This window comes from Atractosteus spatula, chromosome 10, assembly GCF_055471065.1.
Source record: "Atractosteus spatula isolate fAtrSpa1 chromosome 10, fAtrSpa1.hap1, whole genome shotgun sequence".
Taxonomy (NCBI): Eukaryota; Metazoa; Chordata; class Actinopteri; order Semionotiformes; family Lepisosteidae; genus Atractosteus; species Atractosteus spatula.
Window position 1 is genome coordinate 16,370,193 of NC_142715.1, and position 15,024 is coordinate 16,385,216.

The 15,024-nt window shown below is 40.2% G+C and overlaps 1 non-coding gene across 1 annotated transcript; it reads right to left on the minus strand.

Annotated features, from left to right (window-relative positions):
- Positions 1-1,347: 1,347 nt before the first annotated feature.
- Positions 1,348-1,419, minus strand: trnap-agg (transfer RNA proline (anticodon AGG)). The gene has a single exon. It is a non-coding gene; the product is annotated as a tRNA-Pro (tRNA).
- Positions 1,420-15,024: the final 13,605 nt, after the last annotated feature.

Here is a 15,024-nt window from a genome sequence, read left to right on the forward strand (position 1 = left end):
TCCTCTCCTGCTCTTTTCAGACACTTGCGGCAACTGTTTACTCATAACCACGTCTGGAATGCGTGACCTTTACATGGGCGAGAAGCAACGCCGCATCCCTTTTCTAAAGAACATTCACATTCAGAAATAAGTCAAGAAATTTGCCATTACTTTCGCTTGCGCTGCTGTCAGCCTGCCCATGTTGCCAAAGAAAGATTCACTCGGCGTCAACATGACAGAACAGCGATCACTTGAAAACAATGTTCCACACTCCGTAAGCAAGAACTTCAGTGTTTGCAGTCACCCGATATGCCGATAGTCAAAGGAGCGCAAAACACGAAGCGTCAAAAGACAAGATGAGTTGATGGAAAGAGCGTTGAATTGATGAGCACAAAAGTTCAGCTCGTACAATAGGCAACGAAAGTCCCAGCGTCGTCATTGCACTTGAAAGGACTGCCTTGCAGACCAAGGGCAGTGGGCGGTGCCCAGTAAGAGGGGCAGAGGCGGTAAGACATGATGCCGAGAAGCATGGAGCAAGGGGAATTAGCTTGAATGGTAGAGCGCTCGCTTAGCATGTGAAAGGTAGCGGGATCGATGCCCGCTTTCTCTAAGTCTGAGTTTAGAGCTCTGGGCTCCCGGTGCTCTCCTTTAGCCTCTGCGACTTCTGACAGGTGCTCCTCCGTTGCAGAGAGAATGTCCTTCAGTTGTCAAGCGTTGAAGGGCCACACCTCCTTCCCAACCTCAGTCTGGACTGAGTGCGTCTCCGGCATTTTCTCGTTCAATTTGTCAGCTTAGCAAGTGAAAAGTATATCCGAGTGAAAACAGTGCTGATAATACTCTCACGAATTGTTAGAAGACGTGCTTTTGATCATCGATTGCTTAACAATCACATTCGTTCGACTTGAGCCATCAAGCTCGTAGTTTTCCTTCAAATCTTGAAAGCTCTCAGTGAGAACATCATAGGCTGCAGGACGCCCCGTAACTTGAGTACTTCAACAGAAAGAAGAGCAGACAGCTCCACAAATATGCGAGGCGCAGAGAGCGCAAGGCGAGCCTCACACGTTTCGGTGGCTGAGAGAGGGCAGTTTTTGCTTCTGCATTTCCCAAGTAAGGACGCATGACAACAAGCGATCGCGGTGCTCATCTACGACATAGTGGTGATGAGTTTTCAGTACATGTTCTTTTGAACGAGCAATGAGGTTGCCGCCTTGGACAGCTGACTGCACGCTCTCATTGTGCCACGTGATGAGAATTCACCAGGCTCGTTCAGTCATTAGTCACATTCCATCATTTGCCATAAGCAGACGCTGCGAAGTGATGTGGATATCAGTTCCCAGTCTTGTGGAAGAGGAGGAAGAGAGCACACAAAGGCTCGTCCAGGAGTTGAACTCAGGACCTCTCGCACCCTAAGCGAGAATCATACCACTAGACCAACGAGCCACAGCAGCATTTTTCATTTCAATCTGTCAGTGAGCTTGAGGATGGGGGAGAGGCGTCATTCGCTCGTCCAGTCAGACCTTCATCAATAAGTCAAGAAAGCCGCAATTACACGACTGCCTTGCAGACGAAGGGCAGTGAACTGCGCCTGGTAAGAGGGGAACAAGCGGCCCTAGGTGACACCGAGGTATAAGCCCCAGCGAGGGGGGTTGGCTTGTATGGTACAGCGCTTGCTTTGCATGTGGGCGGTAGTGGGATCAATTCCCGCATCCTCCAGGTGTGTGCTTAGAGCTTGATGTGCCAAAAGGTGTCCTTTAGCCTGTGGTCACGCCTTGCATGGAGAGTATTGTCCAGCTGTCAAGCGTTTCGCAGCCACGCCCCCTTTTCATCTTCTCTCTAGCTTAAGCGTCTCCGCCACTCTCTCTTGACATTTCATGTCAGCATGTCAGAAGTCCGAGTGACATTTTTAATGGCTGAGTGAGGGCACGATGCTGAAGCAGAGAGGCCACTTCAGCCAGAGAGACTTGTGCTAGGTGAGATCTGAAAGACGGACTCGCAACAGAAACAGACCAAAAATGTATCGGTGAGATCAAAAGGCAAATGCAACATTCAGCAGATGGCGTCTAAAGATTAGGGAACTGGCGACTGAAATCCATGTGAGGCAAACTTTCCGGTGTGTGTACTGCAGCTGGACTTGTTGGCGTAATTGGTAGTGCGTCAGTCTCATCATCTGAAAGGCCTGAGTTTGATCCTCACATGGGGCAGGGCTGCTTCCTCTCTTGCTCTTTTCAATCACTTGTGGCAACTGTTCGCTCATAAACATGTCTGGAATGCACGACCTTTACACGGACGAGAAGCAACGCCGCATCCCTTTTCTAAAGAACATTCACATTCAGAAATAAGTCAAGAAATTTGCCATTACTTTCGCTCGCACTGCTGTCAGCCTGCCCATGTTGCCAAAGAAAGATTCACTCGGCGTCAACATGACAGAACAGCGATCACTTGAAAACAATGTTCCACACTCCGTAAGCAAGAACTTCAGTGTTTGCAGTCACCCAATATGCCGATAGTCAAAGGAGCGCAAAACACGAAGCGTCAAAAGACAAGATGAGTTGATGGAAAGAGTGTTGAATTGATGAGCACAAAAGTTCAGCTCGTACAATAGGCAACGAAGGTCCAGGCATCGTCATTGCACTTGAAAGGTCTGCCTTGCAGACTAAGGGCAGTGGGAGGTTGTTGTTGTGAGATGAAGGCATTGGGATGGTGGGCCGAGATCTATTCTTCTTAAGGAATTCTTCATCATGAAAGATCGGTCCACAGGTCATCCAAAGAACTCAGGGAATCATGTGCTACTGAAGGGAGTGAAGTGCTGAAACACATGACATGCCCCCTTGATCTCACATGCACAATTCTGCTGCAACATGCACAGCTACCGTCCACACCAGGCAGTGGGGCTTCCTGTTATCCATTTCTGTTTTATTTTGACATGAACTGTTAAAAGGCTAATGACACTAGATGAAAAGAGAAGAAAGAAAACACAACATTTCAGCCGTGGAGCCTTCTTCAGGTGTGAGGGCTCCACGGCTGAAATGTTGTGTTTTCTTTCTTCTCTTTTAAGCATGGAATAGACCTATTACTTGTTCCTTTGAAGCCTACACATGCTGACGCAGCTCCCCACCTGAACTGCTAATGATACTAGATGCCTGGTAGTTTGTGGTACTTGGTTATTGTCTTATATTTGCTCAAACTGCATATGTGTGATTGCATATTTTTGTGTATTTTCATATGTCAATATTTAATTCACTGACATTCCTGTATGCTTGGAAGGAAGGCAGATTGGATTTGGCACAGGACGCCTGCTCATATATTTTGATCTTTGTTGGGCTGGAAAAACAATGATAAAAAGTGAATGAAAAAAGATCTCTCCAACATTTCCCTTCTCTTGGCCATGGTTACACTGCCCTTTCTTTACGTCTTTTGTCCTTCTACAAAGATTCCAGGGCTCTTTATCCACCATAATATCAGAAGCCAAAAATAACCATCTAATGTGTAAACAGCATTTGTAATGTTGGTAGCTCAGCTCGGACAATCACGTGATGGCCAGTGTGTCCGAGTGCCAGGACTTAACTTTGTTCTAAGAATTGAGAATGGAGGTTGCCTGTGCATAACAAAAAGATCTGCCCGAGGTTAGCCCAGCTGACAGCCATGTGAACCACCGGTACTCCACCGCCAAAGCTCGCCTGATCAACGAGTGAACTACGGTTGGAACTGTCGACAGCTGAATCTCAGGATTCAGGACTAGCGCTACATCGGGAACGAACTGGTCTTCTACCCATCTAAAGAGTGTGACTTGCTTGGATCCGCAGTCACTTTCCATGTGCACAAGCTCTGCTAGTTTCAGCCAACACTAACTAGCCGGTCTTCAAAGAGCATTAGCAGCGCATCGCAGCAGGAATCTCTCCCTCCTCTCCTTCTTGCCAGCCGCACCGGCCACTGCCTGGCACCGAGCCAGAGAGTGCCGATTGCACACAGCAACAGCCTGCCACTGCTTCTTTGTGTCCGCGGGAGATCTGAATCCACACAGATCGGATGAGTATTCAACATTTTGCATTACAGCTCGAGAATTCAATTGTTACCTCAACCACAATTGATATCAATCTAATACCTATGAGTGATGTACTTGCTTTTGAGTATCTAGTGTAGAAGTTGTAATCCCAGTTCATTTACGAAACAGTCTAAATGAATGGTATACTGAATGTATGTCCCTCTTGGTTTGGAACTCTTCGTGATTTAATATATACCTTTTGTATTCTGCTAACCCACACTCTTAAGATCTGTTATGTTTATATGCACATTTTATGTATTAATAAGTGTATTAGTATCTGTGTGTGTGCATTAATGAGTTAACCCGCACGGTCGGTTTTCTAATAGCCATCAAAGAATCATTTTGGGACTTACTGCTACAATTAATAATTGTCCCAGTAAATACACAAAACCCCTACACACGCATGGAAACCAAAATTACCTGCTAATCCAGAATGCAGCAGAGAACAGTTGGACAGAAGGTTAGTATTTGTCGATACTGCATCACAGAGGTCAGTCTCTTCCCCCTCATTATGCAGGCTGACTTGTTCACGATGAAGTGTCCTCCAGTGACAGTCAGCTGCAATCACTGAGTCAGACATGGTGTTGATACCCTGATGGCTGATTTGGTTTATATACTTTCTTCTTAAACAGGAGATGCTGAGTTCAAATCTCAACAGTGCTTTTCTTCTTGTCTTGTCTTACAAAATGTATCACTATGGATGATTACGTACAGCTTGATTTTGTTTAATGCAAGTTTTCATTTTCTTTCTGGAACAACTTGCTTTTCATGAAATTCATACAGCTTGTTAAAGATGAAATACAAATCTTGCCTTGTATATCGCAGGCTGGTAAGAAAGAAGCATTATTTTCTTTTTTTAATCAGAAGCTTGCAAATGGAGAAAAGGGACACACGTGAGTCTCTGTTAATTGAAAGGTTAGTGGTTTGAGCCCACCCAGAAATGCACTTCTCATTATTGCAATGTAAACCTCATCTCTACTAATTCGGATTTCTTAGCAAAACCTTAACCCACTTGATATTTGCAAGAAATGTGAATGTTTTTGTTAAACAATTAAGTACGTAAGTCAATATCACTGGGAATGGCCAATAATGACCAACATTCAAGGACATCATATTCAGCCAAGGACTTTGATCTTCGAACGGCTGGCAGAAGAATTCATTTATGCTCTCGATGCACCCTTAGTTAGAATATTTAAAATTACGACACAGATTTGTTGGAGAACTTGACAAGCAAAAAAGACAGTTGGACAGCATGATGATGTTAGGACTGTACGTTTGTATTTTAATACTTTTGTATATTTATCTTAATTTTAATATACATGTAACCATAAATGCTGTTCTATGTAAATAAATTTTGTTGTATTTTATCATATTTTAGCTGATGGCACAAGGGGGTCTATTATACCTTCCGAAACTTCCAAGACAACTATAACAGAGGCTCATATTTTAATATAATTTGCTTTAAAAGAAAACCAAAATGTGTATGATATCATCCCTCAATATCGACGTTCAAATGAAGGATTTAAAGAAGCAACAGCGATAGGAGAGTACATTGATTTTGGACCAATGTTTGCATCTGAACAATCCTTCCTCCTGGAAAGAAGAAAAAACAGGTATGTTTTGAGTCTCATGATGATGCTCTTCTGGATAAAAAAAACAGTGCAAATTTGTTTCGGATGTATTTTGGATAAAATTATAACTGTCATCGAAGAGAAATTTGATCAGTTGAATGCAGTCGAAACTTTTGACATTTTATATGATGACAGGACATACATTTAGGACTCAGTACCAATAACACTGCTGCTATTGATGGAGTACAACTAAGTGTATTGGTAGTTTTATCTGAGGCAAGAAGTACTAGAACACCTCCTATAAAAATGTTTGGATTCAGAGGAAGAAATATTTTTCCACCTCACCCAATGGTATTGCATTAACGAGGCTGAAGCTGGCTTCTTATTCGCCAGCTTCTTCTTCTGCCTTAAATGCTGCTGCTGTGATGTTATGCCACCTTTCACCTGTAGATGGCTCTTTACAGTAATTTTTAAAAGTACTAATCGGGATGGATTACTGTATTTATCCTCAGTAAAGGGTAAAGTAGTGACTATCCAAATAGAATTTTTGTGTGAAACACATTTCAGAAAATTGTAAACCAATTTTCAAAACTCACAATAACACAAACACAATAAGTAAATAAGACAAAGGCAAAACATAAGTTCACAGGCACTTTCTGCATATTTACCATGACCTTACCTTCTGATCATAAAAAGTCTTAAAATCTTGCATTTTACAAGAACTTTTTAATATAAATGGGACATTTAGAACATGGCATGAGAATATATGGTTAACCGAGGATGAGCAACGGGTGATGGCACTTTCTGCTTCTTGCTATAAACCTACCCCCTGGTTATAAAAACATCTACAAATTCTGACACTGAGGTGTGAGAGAGAATGGAACAGACTATCAAAATCCTGAACTTTAGGAAATTTTACTGTGCCATTTTTTTAAAATATGACCCTGTGAACATGGCATGTCCCTCCTTCCTCATTACCAAAACATCTCAATGTTCCAACACTATGTACATTACAACACTTCACTGTTGCATATCAGTTGTGACATTGTGAACTTGGCATGTTAAAGTATATAGAAAATCTAGATCAGAACAGGCTAAAGGCAATTCATAGTGATTTATCATTTTCTTACTTTCTAAATGAAAAAAAAATTCAGTGATTGTGACACTTCGGTATGACATAAAATATGCTTCAATGACAGAATAAATAATCATGGAAAAAATACCCACAGTGGACATTCATAGTTGTGATTATAGGAATGTTATATATCAGGTGAGTAGCTGTGTCAGCATGCGTAGGCTGCAAAGGAACAAGTAAAGGGTTATTCCATGCTGAAATGAGAAGAGAGGAAACACAATGTGTTGGCCGTGGAGCCTTCTTCAGGTGTTAGAAAGACAGGGCAGTATGCAAAGATAATTTTCTTTTTATCTTTGCTTACTGCAGTTTATCTTTGATGACAACATCAAAGACATTAAGGAATTCTTACAGCTAACAGCTCCACATCAACTTCCTTTTATAACTAACCTCATCAGATCTCTCAACTCCCAACTCTTCCAGTTTCTCACTTCAGAGAAGGATAAAAAACTCAATCATCCTCTACAGAGAAAAACCATCAACACCCCTACCACCTCCACCAATCCTAACCTTGTTGTTACTTTACCCTCTGACCTTTCCCTTTCACCCCTTTGCATCCTCAGCTAACATATTTTAATATTACAACACAATTACAATAGATTGTACAGTATTTACAGTTTAAAATTAAGGTGAATATGTCAAAATATCAAAATCCAACTGCACAGTGCTAACAAAACAATGCTTGTCAAGTTCTCAAACAAATCTGCATTGTATTTTTAAAATATTTCAGCAGAGGATGTGACGGGAGTATAAATGACGATTCGACGATCATTTTTCTTGGGTGAATATGGTTTTCTGGGGAGTTGCATTGTTGGGCATTATTGGACATTTTTGACACGTGTTGAACAGTCGCATTTCCTACAAATATTAAAATGGCTGTGGTTTAGCTGAGAAATCCAATCGACCTATGCGAAAACAATGTTTACATCGAAGAAGAAACCCGTCCCTGGATGGACTTGAACCACCAACCTTTCAGTTAATTGCCCAACGCGCTAACCGATTGCACGGGACTTTCCTCGAATCAAAAACAAATCTCTTACCGTTTATTTTGCCAGCCGGTAATATTTCTTCTGCATTGATAACCAAGAACTGAATTTCATGTTTCGCAAGCTGTGTGAATTTCATCAAAAACAAGTTTTCCAGAAAGGAAATGAACACATGCATTTAACGAAATCAAGCCCTTTGTGAGTGCCCAAAATGGTACGTTCTGTACTACAAGATAGGAAGAAATACATGGCTGGGATTTGAACATAGGTTCTTTTGTTTAATAGGGAGGCGCTTCAACCAACTAAGCTATGGTAACAGAATTGCCATCACCTTTAACAGCTACTTGGACACACCACTCTGAGACATCTGCATTCAGAAAGCGCTGAAACTGCTCTCAGAGAAAATTGCCTCTTTTACATACAGTAGCAGCCCCGACACTGAGAAACGAAGAGAAATGGCTTTTATTGGGCATTTTTCATGTCCAATGCGTTTGACATCTCCCAAGGGTGACAGAGTTCTTTTGCGACACTATTTCTTCTTCTTTTTTCTTTCTGTATGCTTTGATAAAAAACGAAAAATCGTGCAAGGGAAAAATGTCTTTTTTTCATAGAAAAAACGTGCACCAGGAAATGTTGTGTTGAGAAGAAGTGATTTAACATGATACGTGACCTAATTTATCGGAGCAAATGCTCACCCAGCAAGGTCTGGAAAAGTTGGTGAGTCTGGTGGATGTGATAATTATACGGTGTTGTGGAAGAAAACAGTCTTTCTTTGAATTCTCAATCAATCGGAATTTCAGTGCGAAACATAAACCCTTTGTCTGATTTAAAGAGATAATATTTTAAAACTCATAAAAAATCAGAAAACACATGTTTCTCACTTTGAAATTTTAGACAGGGCGGTGGATTACTAGTAGCGATGCTGAGCACACTATGGGGGAATTCAGGTTATGTGAAATACCAGCGGTTTAATAAATAACGCATCTGATTTCGGATCGCAAGATTGTAGGTTCGACTTCTACCTGGCTCGCGTAAATTTTATTCAAGCTCCTCAGTAATAGATGTCTTTTATGTAATGAACCGCACCCGAAAGCAAACATTGGGTCTGTTTCCTTTGTTTTCCAGCATGAAATAGCAAATCGTTACAAAAAGTACCTGCTCATGTCCAATAGCGTTTTTTTTTTTCAAATTACATTTTCAGGCTTCAGACACTTTTTAATAAAACAAAAGTGTCCGGAAACTCCCTAACTTTCAGGTTTGCTTGAACCTGTATTAAAAGAAGTTATTTGAAACTTCCGGGATTCCATTCTCTGATGTAGCTGTCTCTAAAGACAGAGGTGATGTTTCGCAGATTTGAACTGTGCCTTCTCTCTTGTGTTCAAGGGTATTCGCTGTGTGAGATCCTAACTGCGTGTCCTGTAGGGTTCTATTTTGTTTAGATTATCTATGTGGTGTACAGATAGAACTCAACTACATGGTGTGAATTCCGTGTTGAGGACCAGCAGAACCTGAAAAACTAATAGGAGACTTCGACGCGATTTGAACACGCAGCCTTCTGATTTCGAATCAGACATGCTACCTTTGCGCCACGAGGTCACAGCCATTAGCACTTTTGAATTCCCCAAAGGAGACAAATCAGCTTCACAAAAAATTCTCCTGTGAAGAGCGCCGCTCTTCCGAAGAGAGTCTCTTCATCCCAGACCACATTTTATTCTTCCTGCGCAGCTCTTGTGCAGGTGTTGTTCTCGATAACAGATCCAGGAACACTGACTGTTTTTCAATTTTTTTTAATTAAATACCCCATGGTGCAACGGTAGCACGTCTGACTCTAAATCCCGAAGTTAATTTTCAAAGTATATCGGAGTCAACTGATACTGATCAGGTTCTGCTGCTACTGAACCCGCAGTCTTCACCTTAAAGTTCAATTCCCCAAGCCTTCTGACCTTATATGTCCATCCCTTCTCGTCAAAACTCGTATTTTCACAGGGTACCCTACAGAAATCGCAGTATAGAATGAAAAACTCCAGTAGATCTCGGCCGCTGTTGGTGATTTTCCTTTAAAAACAAATTAATCTCCGGAAATTTTACGGAGTGTATCACTTTCACCGAGACCGAGAAGTGTTAAGCTCTATATGAGTCTTTGTGGCTCGGTTGTTAACCAAAAGGGTGGTGGTTTGAGACCTCTCAGGGACGCTATGAGCCTTTTAATGTATACACCTGTCTCACTTCATCTCCACGGCCGGTCTTGTACCACAATTAAATACGGAGCCCGCAGCTGGTAGTAGGCTCGCAAATATAGCTCACTGTGTATATACAGATGCAGCCATTCAAAATGCGTGAGGTATTTCACGGGATACCCCGGTGGGCGTGTTGCAGTATCACGCGGTATGATGCAGTTAACGTGGTGTCACGTGGTAAACTATCCGGCGTCGCCTTGTAAACCCGCCAGGGGGAGTTTAACCTCTCATGTACAGCATTTGAGCCTTTAATTTTGAACTGTGTATTACAGCATGTTAATCATCAGTCATTAAAATGTTGGTATATTTTATGAAAGCAAGATTGCTCAGTTGGACAAAAGTACACAACCTACCTTTATCAGAAATATTTATGCATCAAAGCCTTTACTGAAGATATTACTAATAGTATTAATAATGGATGACTTTGGACAAGCTGTATACTCAAAGTATAATTTCTTTAGCACATTTGTACAAGCACTTGGAATCTGTCCAAGCCATACTTTGTCAGGCATTTTGTTTTACTTCAACGGGCATAAAAACTTCCTTGCTTTTAACTGGGCATTTCATAATTTCTAACTACGAAAATGATTTAAAATGCTACACCTATCATTCAACTAGAGCTTAAAATATCACAAGGATCCTCAAGAGCACAGCAAAGAGTGTATTAAAAGACACTTGTATTTATCAACGCTTTCTTTTCCGTATACCAGATTTTATGGAACCACTTCAGAGGGGTGTCAGCCAGTCAGATTCCAGGAATCGGCACTTTAAAGGAAAAATACACACCGGTATTCCATTTCTCCCTAACGATTTTAAGCATCGAAGTATTTAACTAGCATGTGAAATAGCGTGTGAAAAAGTGGTAGTTTTAAGCTTTTCTGCTAATATAATATGGAATCGCGTATCTAAAGAATTTAATAACGGTATTCGTGTGCTGCGACAGGGCTGTGTAGGGCTGTTTCACCTGCCTGTTCATGCGAGCTGTCTTGTAGCCGACTGGTCTACGTGCGTGACTACCAACTGGCAGGTTGTGTGTTCAAATCCAGCTGGCGCTGGACTTTTCTTTTAACAAACATTTCTTCGAAAAAATAGAATAGCGATATTATGGACAATCAATTGACTTTTATATTTCAAAATATCGCAACATGATCGATATGTGCGATATTTTGAACATATCTTCCCTTCTCACAGCGGTTCCTGCTTCTATTGTGTGTGTGTGTGCAACAGAGTAAATTTTTATAGAGAAATGGAGGCTGGACAGTATGCATTACAATATAAACATTTATATTGATTTAAATCGTGTTCTGATTTAAATCGCAAACGCGTGTTTAATTATATGTGTTTTTTAATCATAATCAGGCTAATGCAACATAAATTGATACAGTATCTTTGTCTTCTAAGTATCTTAATAAACTTTCAGCATAGCTTTCTACCCGTCAAGATTTATATTTCTTGGGATTTTGGGATCAAACGTGGAAGGATTAGATTATAATCGTTTTTATTTGTCAAATACGTGATTGTATTTCTGAATGTTATGTGACACCTACAGTAGTTCACTGCTTTAAATACATCGAATTAAGAAAGTTATGTGTAGCACTTTAGATCTTTTTTCTGAACCAGGGAAAATCTGATCATGTTTCTCTATAACAATAATAAAAAAAACTTTATTTTACATATCGCCTTTAAAAGTGGCATCTCAAAGCAATACAGTAGATCGAAAAACAGTTAAAAGGGACCAAATTAAATACCAGACAATCGCAAACGCATTTTCAATAAAATGATTTTATTCATTCAGCAGTTTGTGAGAGGAACATCCAGCAGGGAGAGACACACACACCGGTTTTCATTGACAAAATTGTTTTTTTTCAATTCCTCTTGTCTAACAGGAATGTTTTGTTTGTGGACAGACTGTTAGACAAGAGGAAAAGACCGCCTCCTCCTACGAAGCATTAATCGCGTATCTAAGGAAAATTGCAGTATACCTTTGTTCATGCACATCATTATACAGTACAGTATCTCAATTTGTATTTCGATAAAAAAAATCGTTTGCCCAGCCACTACTGTTGTTATTGTTTTTATCCTGTAAAGCGTTTCCTTTTTCTGCGTTTTCCATTTCCTTTTTCTGATCACTCACTTTCTGGATACACATCTCACCTGTCCTGTTCTTTGTTTTCCTGGTTTGCTGATTATGCCTGCTGCGGTCCACTCCTACCCTCACACCTAAAGAATACTATTTTAAATTTCTTGGCGCAGTTCATTAACCCTTGTATGTGCTGTCCGCGCCCAAAATGCAATTAAAAAAAAAAGTAAAAAACCGCGCTCAAAATGCAATTTAGAGCTTAATAAGATACACCCCACAGGCAAAATTAAAGACAAAATTAAAGAAGATTAAAATCTGTAATCTTTCCACTTGTACTGTGAGTCATCGGACAGTTTCTGCTTTGTGTAAGGATGGTGAGAAAGCTGTGCTCAATGTATTTAAGGGACTTAAAAGTAAAAATGCTTCATATTGCTTGACTAATTTTAAAAAACAAGTTATAAATGCAGACTCTCCCTCGGTGCCGCGCCGGGTGTAAATATCAAAGTATACATTCCCAACAAGAATTGTACCCATCTGTCATGCAAATAAAACACCTTGAATTGAATTGAGGGAGAGATGGGGTAGTGGGACAGAGATACTGTAGACAGACTCAAGGCAAATAAGATACTTATGGGTACGCAGGCATTCACGACAGCAACATACGAAACGTTTGCACGTACTTTATAGTTAAGTTATTACTTGGTTTTCAAAGTGCAACGAAATACAATATTGTTGTTGCTGCTGTTCTGGTTGTTTTTATCCCGTAAAGCGTTTTGAGAAGCCACCTTTAAAGGCGATATATACTGTAAAACCACTGATTCTTATGGAATGTGTTCCGCAGGAGATTCAAATTTTTATTTATTTATTTTTTAATCGCGTATCTTAGGAAATCTCAGTATAACTTTGTTCATGAACAGTGGCATGTTACATTATCATTCGTTTTTTTAACAAGGCTCGCCAGCTAATGTGAATCGAAACCTGTCTTGCTAGCTTTTAAAGTCGTGCATGTGTAAACTGTACTAGAGGGCATGCAAGTTACTCTGCCCCTTTCAGCTGCAGGGAGTCCCTCTGCTGCAACACACAGCAGACAGAACGGGAGACTATTGCCTTTCATATCTGACACCAGTGAAGTAAAAGGGGTGTCTAAAGGGGTGATTTCAGACCACATTTTAGTTACTTTATTTTGTTTACTTTTAACATTTCTGTAATTTACAGTAGATGTCACAATAGAAGCCCGAAGCCTATTATACTCAGTCTAGCCTTGGATCCTCTGAGTCCCTTGACTCAGTTATTGCATATTAATTTCTTGAGATACGCGATTCCATATTATATTCCCTTTTAATCAAATTCTAAAAGTATGCTTGTTGACTCCGGTATCGCGTTAGTTAAAGACGTCGATGCTTAAAATGTTTAGGGAGAAATGGAATACTGGTGTGTATGTTTTCTTTAAAGTACCGAGACCAGCCATATACTGTATGTTTAAGTTCAAAAATTAATATCGTTTATGGACTTCACACGCGTTGCAGTATGCTCCTATTCTTTTTATGCTCAGGCACTAAGTAAAAGGAGATGCTTCATATTGCTTGACTAATTTTAAAAACTAAGTTATAAATGCAGACGCTCCCCCGGTGCGCTGCTCTGGTGCGCCGGCTCTTACACAGTGCCTGTCTGCCGTAAGCGTTACAATATACATACCCAACACTGCTTGTACCCATCTGTCATGCAAATAAAACACCTTGAATTGAATTGAATTGAGGGGAGAGGGGGGGAATACTAAAGCCAATACTGGCTCAATACCCTCAATGGGCTTTGACGTGCTAATGCGTTGGTTTAACAGTCCGGGTGTGGCAGGCTTCCAATGTCAACTCGACTCGATTGGAAGACAATGAACGTATTTTAGCCCTAAATGAATTAATAGCAAACATAGTTTACATAAAATACATTTTTCCAAGAAAGTTTATAATAATACGATCTATAGTTGAAATCTGAGCCTACTTTAAAAATAAAGGAAAAGCATTTTCAGAGAGCAATCATGCTGTGTTTATGTAGAAAAAGCGATTAGGTTTATGAGCAATCTAATTACCTATTCGCTTAAAACGCTATATAAAATAAAGTTTATTTAGAGATGAATGATCAGTGTTGCAGTTTAAATAATGGGAGTCAGGAAACTAACACACATCGCCACCGGATTTAATAACGCAATAAAAACGCTATAAAACAATGTGACTAGGCACAGAAAAAGTTTAGAGTAAGTACAATAATAAATGCTGACCATGACTTTAGAAGCATAAATTACCTTACACTCAATTTAAACACAAGCTGTCTTTCTGTATGAACCTCTAAGCTGGTTTATACAGAAAATGTAGAAATGCATTATCCTGATTATGATTAAAGAACACATAATTAAACACGCGTTTGCGATTTAAATCAGAACACGATTTAAATCAATATAAATGTTTATATTGTAACGCATACTGTCCAGCCTCCATTTCTCTATAAAAATTTACTCTGTTGCACACACACACACAATAGAAGCAGGAACCGCTGTCGGAAGGGAAGATATGTTCAAAATATCGCAAATATCGATCATGTTGCGATATTTTGAAATATAAAAGTCAATTGATTGTCCATAATATCGCTATTCTATTTTTTCGAAGAAATGTTTGTTAAAGGAAAAGTCCGGCACCTTCTGGATTCAAACACACAACCTGCCAGTTGGTAGTCACGCACCTAGACCAGTCAGCTACAAGACAGCTCGCATGAACAGGTAGGCGAAAAAGCCCTACACAGCCCTGTCGCAGCACACGAATACCGTTATTAAATTCTTTAGATACGCGATTCCATATTATATTCCCTTTTAATCAAATTCTAAAAGTATGCTTGTTGACTCCGGTATCGCGTTAGTTAAAGACTTCGAAGCTTAAAATGTTTAGGGAGAAATGGAATACTGGTGTGTATTTTTTTCTTTAAAGTACCAAGACCAGCTATACACTGTAT